This window comes from Berghia stephanieae, chromosome 9 (assembly GCF_034508935.2).
Source record: "Berghia stephanieae isolate SIO BIC M18660-M18661 chromosome 9, UCSD_Bste_1.3, whole genome shotgun sequence".
NCBI lineage: Eukaryota > Metazoa > Mollusca > Gastropoda > Nudibranchia > Aeolidiidae > Berghia > Berghia stephanieae.
Window position 1 is genome coordinate 7,212,753 of NC_088368.1, and position 7,500 is coordinate 7,220,252.

Sequence of the window (7,500 nt, forward strand, 5' to 3'; positions counted from 1 at the left end):
CTATGTATCTATCTATCTAACAATCTATCTATCTACATGTCCATCTGTCTGTCTATATATAGTTATGGGGGTTTTTTTATCAGAAGAGTTTAACTTAAAATATCAATCGAGTAAAACGGCCCTCAACTTGTGAAAATGTTTCAAACCTGAAACTTCTTTGAAAGTATCAAAGTGACAAATTAGAGAGCCGGCACTGGTGTGAGATAAATATCTGAGCAAGTCACCTCGCCCTAGCTCAATTGCGGCGTTGCATTGCGAATGACGCCTGAGTTATTTTCCAGTCTTCCCTTGGAATATACCCTAGAGACAATTTTCCCCTATGGGATGAATAAAGCGAATTTTTCTTAGTTTTTATAACATTTATTTCATGGGTTTTGTTCACTCATAGAAACCATTGTCCCCACCCCCTCTATAAATGTGTGTTGTCCTGTATATGAATAAAACACTACCAGATAAAGCAAGAAAGAAAAATACAAGGAATAAAAAATTCATCACAAAATTATATGAATGTCCCAACATAACTGTGGCGGGGTTTTGCGTTTTTGTTGTGGGGTTCGAGTCCAAACGATAATTTCAATGGTCTGAGTTCGAACCTAGTATGCGCGCTATGCTATCGCTACCAGCTGCGCCACTCAACCTATACCACGAACTGCTCAGGTTTAATCTAGGGATGATTAAGAATAACCTTAGGGTCCCTTATAACTAATTTTATTAATACAAGTGAGTCAAGACAATAGTAACACCCAATACAATAATAACAATATTCTATACATAAGTTTAATTAGATTGTTATAGGAAAAGATGGAGAGAATAAGTGGAAGGTAGAATGAAAATTATGGATGATATATAATTGACAATTTAATTATTATTCCTGAATTTATTTCATCTCAGGAAAATGGCTCTACTTGAGTGGATCTAATGTCTTAAATATTTATTCATTTATTTTATTTTAGTCATTTGCGTCTCTCGGTTTTGATTTGAGAATGGTATAAGCCCGTTTGGCTTATCTTTAATCTCTCTTTTTTTTTCAGATAGAATTAGAAAATAAATTAGCAGATTGTTTTGTTGTTATTTTATTTATTTATTTTTTTTTTTGTCTGTATGTTTGTTTCTTTCCTAGTTCGTTTTTTTTTTTGTTGTTGTTGTTTATTTGTTTTTGCTTTGTTTTTCTTTGGTTTTTTAAATGTTTTTGTTTGGTTGTTTTTGTCTTTGTTTGTTTTTGTTTGTTTTTTGTTTGTTTGTTTTTTTTTTTTTTTGTTTGTTTTTTAAAAATTATTTGTTTCTTGGTCAGAGATTGACAACATATTAATACGTGATAAATCATTTTAACTGATTTTCCCAAGGATGACTATCACAAAGCAATTACAATTATTATTATCATTATTATTATTATTATTATTATTATTATTATTATTATTATTATTATTATTATTATTATTATTATTATTATTATTATCATTATTATTATTATTATCATTATCAATATTATTCTTAGATAACACATTATTATTATCAATTATTATTATTATTATTATTATTATTATTATTATTATTATTATTATTATTTATGTATTATTATTATTTTATTATTATTATTATAAATTTATTATTATTATTATTATTATTATTATTAAATTTTTATTATTATTATTATTATTATTATTATTATTATTTATTATTAATACTATTATCGTTATCATTATTATATTATTATTATTATTGTTTTAATTTTCTTATTATTAATTGTTGCTGTTGTTGTTGTTGTTGTTGATGATGATGATGATGATGATGTGTATTTTGTTGCTGTGCTTGTAGTTATAAGAAAGAGTGGATGTAGAAGAAGAAGAAGAAGAAGAAGAAGAAGAAGAAGAAGAAGAAGAAGAAGAAGAAGAAGATCACACACACATAAACACGCACACACATACACACACACAAACACACACACATGTAGGAATGGAGGACCACAGGAATTATAACAGCACCTGTTTCAAAACCCCGCCCTTTTCCCCTGTTGTTTATTATAAAGCTGTATCACTCTCACATTATCACCCTTGATAATATAATATAATATGATATTTATTATCACTATCACCTAATCTCCATACTTCTCGTTAAAGAATAAACCATCACATATGCGACCTATCCTTGCAAATCGGTATTAAGTCGACACAAGTCAAAATGATATAAAAGTATAGCCTAGAGCATAAATTTATAGAGCGCAATATCCGCACTATATCGAGCTCAAAGTGCTTTACTAGTGTTCCCAAGCCAACAGCAGCACCAAACATGTAGGACGAGAAATAACGCGCCGCCTGTTTAGGCGATATTTATTATACGTTTTTTTTTTTTTTCAGACAGAGACAACTCTGTTCACGGTCATGTGTACTCATTTTACTGAGTACGGTGAGATAGTGTCAGTAAAGAGGCGTATCCAATGACCCGACTATGCGCCGGGGGGGGGGGGGGGGGGGGGGGGGGGGGGTCACAGTGCAATGCCTTAACCACTCGGCCACTTCGCCCCCCCCCCCCCCACCCCCACCCCCCCCCGCCCCCACCCCCCTCCCGGGAAGTATATTTATGTAGTACAAAATCCACTAAACGTGCTAAAAGCGCCTTACAAAGGGCCCCTAGCCAAAACCAACATTTAACATGTAGGACGGGCCATAACGCCAGAGGTGCGATATATATATTTTACAATTTTACGGACAATAGAGGCAACGCTGTTTACGACCAGATACTCATTTTATACCTGTGTGCGGTGAGAGAATGTGAGTTAAAGAAAAAAAAACGAATTTAGGTTTCCCAAATCTTCTTAAACGTTTTCGCCCCTTGAACCTTATTCTTTTATTAGATAGTTTTGTTTTTTTCCTACCCACATAATACTTGATCGGTGCTGTAGTGATCCTTCAGTGGCATTAGGCCCATGAAGCCGGAGTTTATCCCGGTTTCTATAGCGTGAAACGGACAATAGCAAGTGCTTGCTATCGCTTGGATAAGACGCTAGTCTATATCAAAGTACTTTCCGCAAAATCTCACAGACCCAGCTACCCAATAACTGTTGAATGGATAGGGGTGGGGTACTGTAGGCCACATTATAATAATATGAGACCCATCGTCTCAAAACGGTATTATATCGGGATGAACCAGATACTAAAAAAGTCAAATTAAAGCTAAATTGATCACAAATATGAAACGTTGGTGTTTAGCACTCATAAATACCGTATTTATTCTCCTCAATTAAAAACGAAAATTCCACCTAAGTTTGATGTTCTTGGCTATAAAATCTATTTTTGGGATCGTAATCACCCCGATATATAATAAAAAATAAAAAATAAAATTTCCTTTATTCATCCCGTAGGGGAAATTTGTCTCTCGGGTCTATTCCAAGGGAAGACTGTTTATAATCCAGGCGTCAGCCGCACTGCAACGCCGCATATTGAGCTCGGGCGAAGTAACTTGCTCAAGGCCACACAGCGCAGCGGCGGGTGATCGAACTCTGTACCTTTCGGTTACGAAGCAAAGACCGTATCACTGAGCAACGTTTTGAGGCGATGGCTCACGTGTTATTAAATTTGCCTTTGCCATCTACAGTAGTAAAATAATAATATTTCGTCTTTCGTCTGGTTATTCAATTAGGGGTCGCTGATGTACAACATACAACATTATTTTTAACCTTTTATGATTTTATCAAAGATCAACATTTCAAGCAGAGCCGTCGAATAAGATAAAGTTATTATTATTATTATTATCATGGTTTTGTGTGAAAAGGGGGGAATCTGTAAAACAGAAGGAGTGATATAAAGGGATACGCGAACTCCAGGCAAAGTGTGAAAAAGAGATAAGACATATTATTACGAATCTCGGGTACAATTAACCCCGCGAGGTCCCAGGTTTGAGAGTTTTTTTTTTTTTGCCATGATGAGGGCCATTTAGGTTGATCAATATATTTAACCCTATCCTTAACACCTGCAGCAAAATCGTCACATTTGTTACGACACAAAATACATTTTCCTTATTTAGATTTATTTTGTACATCACAAACTTTGAAGAATGATATTTGTTTAATTACTAAGAACCTAAATTTATTTTGTAGAGAGCTTGTTTGAGTTAACTCTTTCAGCGCTGAGACTATATTCGCATTTCCGTCGAAAATGGCTGACACTTGATCGGGGCAGCATGAGAATGTCAAGCTAAGACAAAGCGACATTCAAATTCAGCGCAAACTAAGGGTGTCATATTCCATTCAATGTTACCATCGTTGTAATCACGTAAATAATTAAGGGTGTCATATTCCATTCAATGTTACCATCGTTGTAATCAAGTACATAATTAAGGGTGTCATATTCCATTCAATGTTACCATCGTTGTAATCAAGTACATAATTAAGGGTGTCATATTCCATTTAATGTTACCATCGTTGTAATCAAGTACATAACTAAGGATGTCATCAATGTTACCATCGTTGTAATCAAGTGCTAAATAAGGATGTCATATTCCATTCAATATTACCATCGTTGTAATCAAGCACATAATTAAGGGTGTCATATTCCATTCAATGTTACCATCGTTGTAATCAAGTACATAACTAAGGGTGTCATATTCCATTCAATGTTACCATCGTTGTAATCAAGCACATAACTACCAGATGCTCGACGGCCATCTTCAATTTGATTTTAAAATTTGGCGAGAACTAGAAAGGAAGACGTGACCCAATTTTGACAGTCAACAAACGTTCATTATGCGTCCATGTAGTCTTGTGGTATGACACTCGCTTTTGGATCGGAAGGTCCTGGGTTCGAGCCTCACTCGGCGCAAAGTTGATAAATTGGAAAAGGCTCTTTATTCACATTTTCTCATCCTTTTCAGGTGTATAATGAGTACCTGGCCGTTAACAGCACTGTCTCTGTCGAAAACAATTATAATATCGCCTAACAGGCGTCATGTCATGTCTCGTTCTACATTTTATGTGTTGCTGTCGGTCAGGGACCCCTTGTAGAGCGCTTTCAGCACATGTAGTGGATATTGCGCTTTTTATAAGCTCAATATTTTTTTTTAATTTTTTAAATATTTTATTCATCGATGTCACCTGTTTAATTCAGACAAGTGAGTAGAAAATATAAACAATCTTTTTTCACGATCAAAGATATTGCTCCACATTTTAAAGGACAGATTGTTATAGTTCGTAGTAAACTTTCAGTACAGCTGTGAAATGCCTTAATCAAGAATGATGGGGGTGTTATTGTTGATTACAATAACAACGGTTACATAGTGAGTGTCTGGCACGTGCGTTGATGAGTAACAAATGTTGGTAGGTGGATCAAAATCCTAGAACACATCGTTTAACCCTCTCCTTACAACATGCAGCAAAATCGTCAAATTTGTTACGACACAATATACATCTTTTCTTATTCAGATTTATTTCGTACATGTACATCACAAACTTTGAAGATTGATTTTGTTTAATTAATGAGAACAAAAAGTTGTTTTGTTGAGTTTGTTTGAGTTTAAAAAATCAGTTTTTCCCCTAGCATGCCATTTTGGAAAAATACGGTAAATGGTCGATAAGGAAAGAGTTCATGAGAAATTGCATGAGAAAGGAGACATGGTTTATCTGAGTCACTTTTGTTCGTTTGTGTAATTGTAAGTGGGTCGACAGGAGTACTTACTTTATCTAAGATAATATGGTTAAATGGGTATAGGAGGAGGTGGAAGAAGAAGAAGAAGAAAGAGAAGAAGAAGACGATGACGAAGAAGAAGAAGAAGAAGAAAGAAGAAGAAGAAGAAGAAGAAGAAGAAGAAGAAGAAGAAGAAGAAGAAGAAGAAGAAGAAGAAGAAGAAGAAGAAGAAGAAGAAGAAGAAGAAGAAGATGAAGAAGAAGAAGAGGAAGAAGAAGAATGATATAGATGATGATGATGATGATGATGATGATGATGATGATGATGATGATGATAATGATGATGATGATGATGACGCAAAATTAAACCAAAAAAATATAAAAATAAAAGAAAAACAATAGAAAACTTAAGCTTGGACACGACATGTGCAATACACATCTTCAAGTTTTTATCTCGTGTTTTATAAAAATGCTTAATGTGACCGTCACCAGCATCGTGGATAACATCAAATCGATATCATGAGAATTCATCCCAAACGCGCCACAGTATGATGCTAATATTGCTACCACTGCTCCTAATACCACTACTACCACCACCACCACCACCACCACCACCACCAGCTCTACATCCTTTCACTACCCAGTTTGATCAAACAATAACGAAATGACATGTTCAAAAAGTTCAAAAACGTTTATTTTAGGCAATTGCCAATGTAACTCATACAAGAATATATTTTTTCAACAAATCAAATAAGTAAAATCAATAATAAAGCAAGGCAAACAACGAATATAATAATGATAATAACAGTAATATAATAATAATAATAATAATAATAATAATAATAATAATAATAATAATAATAATAATAATAATAATAATAATAATAATAACATGGAAGCCTCCTGTTATACATACCATGTTGTGACAAATATTTGCTAGATTGCGTTTCACCGTTAGAAACTAAGACAGAAGAAAAAAAAAACCCAACAACAAAAACGGTCCACCGTGTTGATTCCAGTTGTTTTTCGATCTTCCAAGATATCGATACTTTTTGGAAGTAGTGGAATGTAAACTTGGTCTTTAACTTTCATCTAGCCCCCACAAGAAAATGTCACACAGAATAAGGTCCGGGAAGCTGGCAGGCCAAGCACGGAGAGCAAGGATTTTAACATACCCCACAAGAAAATGTCACACAGAATAAGGTCCGGGGAGCTGGCAGGCCAAGCACGGAGAGCAAGGATTTTAACATACCCCACAAGAAAAGGTCACACACAATAAGGTCCTGGAATCGATCTAGCAGGCCAAGCGCATATAATAGAACAAGGTCTTTAACACCTTTCCTCACAATCCAACAACGCTTTGGCATGTTTTCATTCAAATAAGCTCTGACAGCAAGATGTAAACGGTGCTGCTCGAAGCTCAAAGAAATAAATAACGATGTGAAAATGAATGTAAGTTTCAATTTAATATACGAAAACAGAAAAAAATGGACGTTTCTGGTTCCCCTTTATCAACTGTTTTGTTGATAAAGGGGAAATCCGAAACGTCCATTTTATCTGTTTTCGTGTATTAAATTGAAGCTTACATTCAATTTCACATTGTTATTTATGACCCGGAGATGCCACAATTAATTAAACTACACTGGAAGTTATACAAAAGACAGAAGTGAAATTGGATTTAGTAGTCTGATGTCACGCGCTCGGCAACGGCGGCCATCTTGGTTCTAAACAAAGAAAATCATTACTTTTTATTCTTCATGCTGGTTAGAACTTTTCATTCCCTTTTCATATGCCTTGTGATCAGAATGTGTAAAAGTCAAAACATGATCAAATTGATGGGGTTTTTTTCCTCTGGATACGCGTTTAAGCTCGCCGGAGAAACATTT

At 34.7% G+C, this 7,500-nt stretch overlaps 1 protein-coding gene across 1 annotated transcript in view; it reads left to right on the forward strand.

The window, feature by feature from the left end:
- LOC144979578 (uncharacterized) overlaps positions 1-7,500 on the forward strand; it is a 19,105-nt gene that overhangs the window by 799 nt on the left and 10,806 nt on the right. The gene's annotated exons all lie outside the window — the stretch shown is intronic.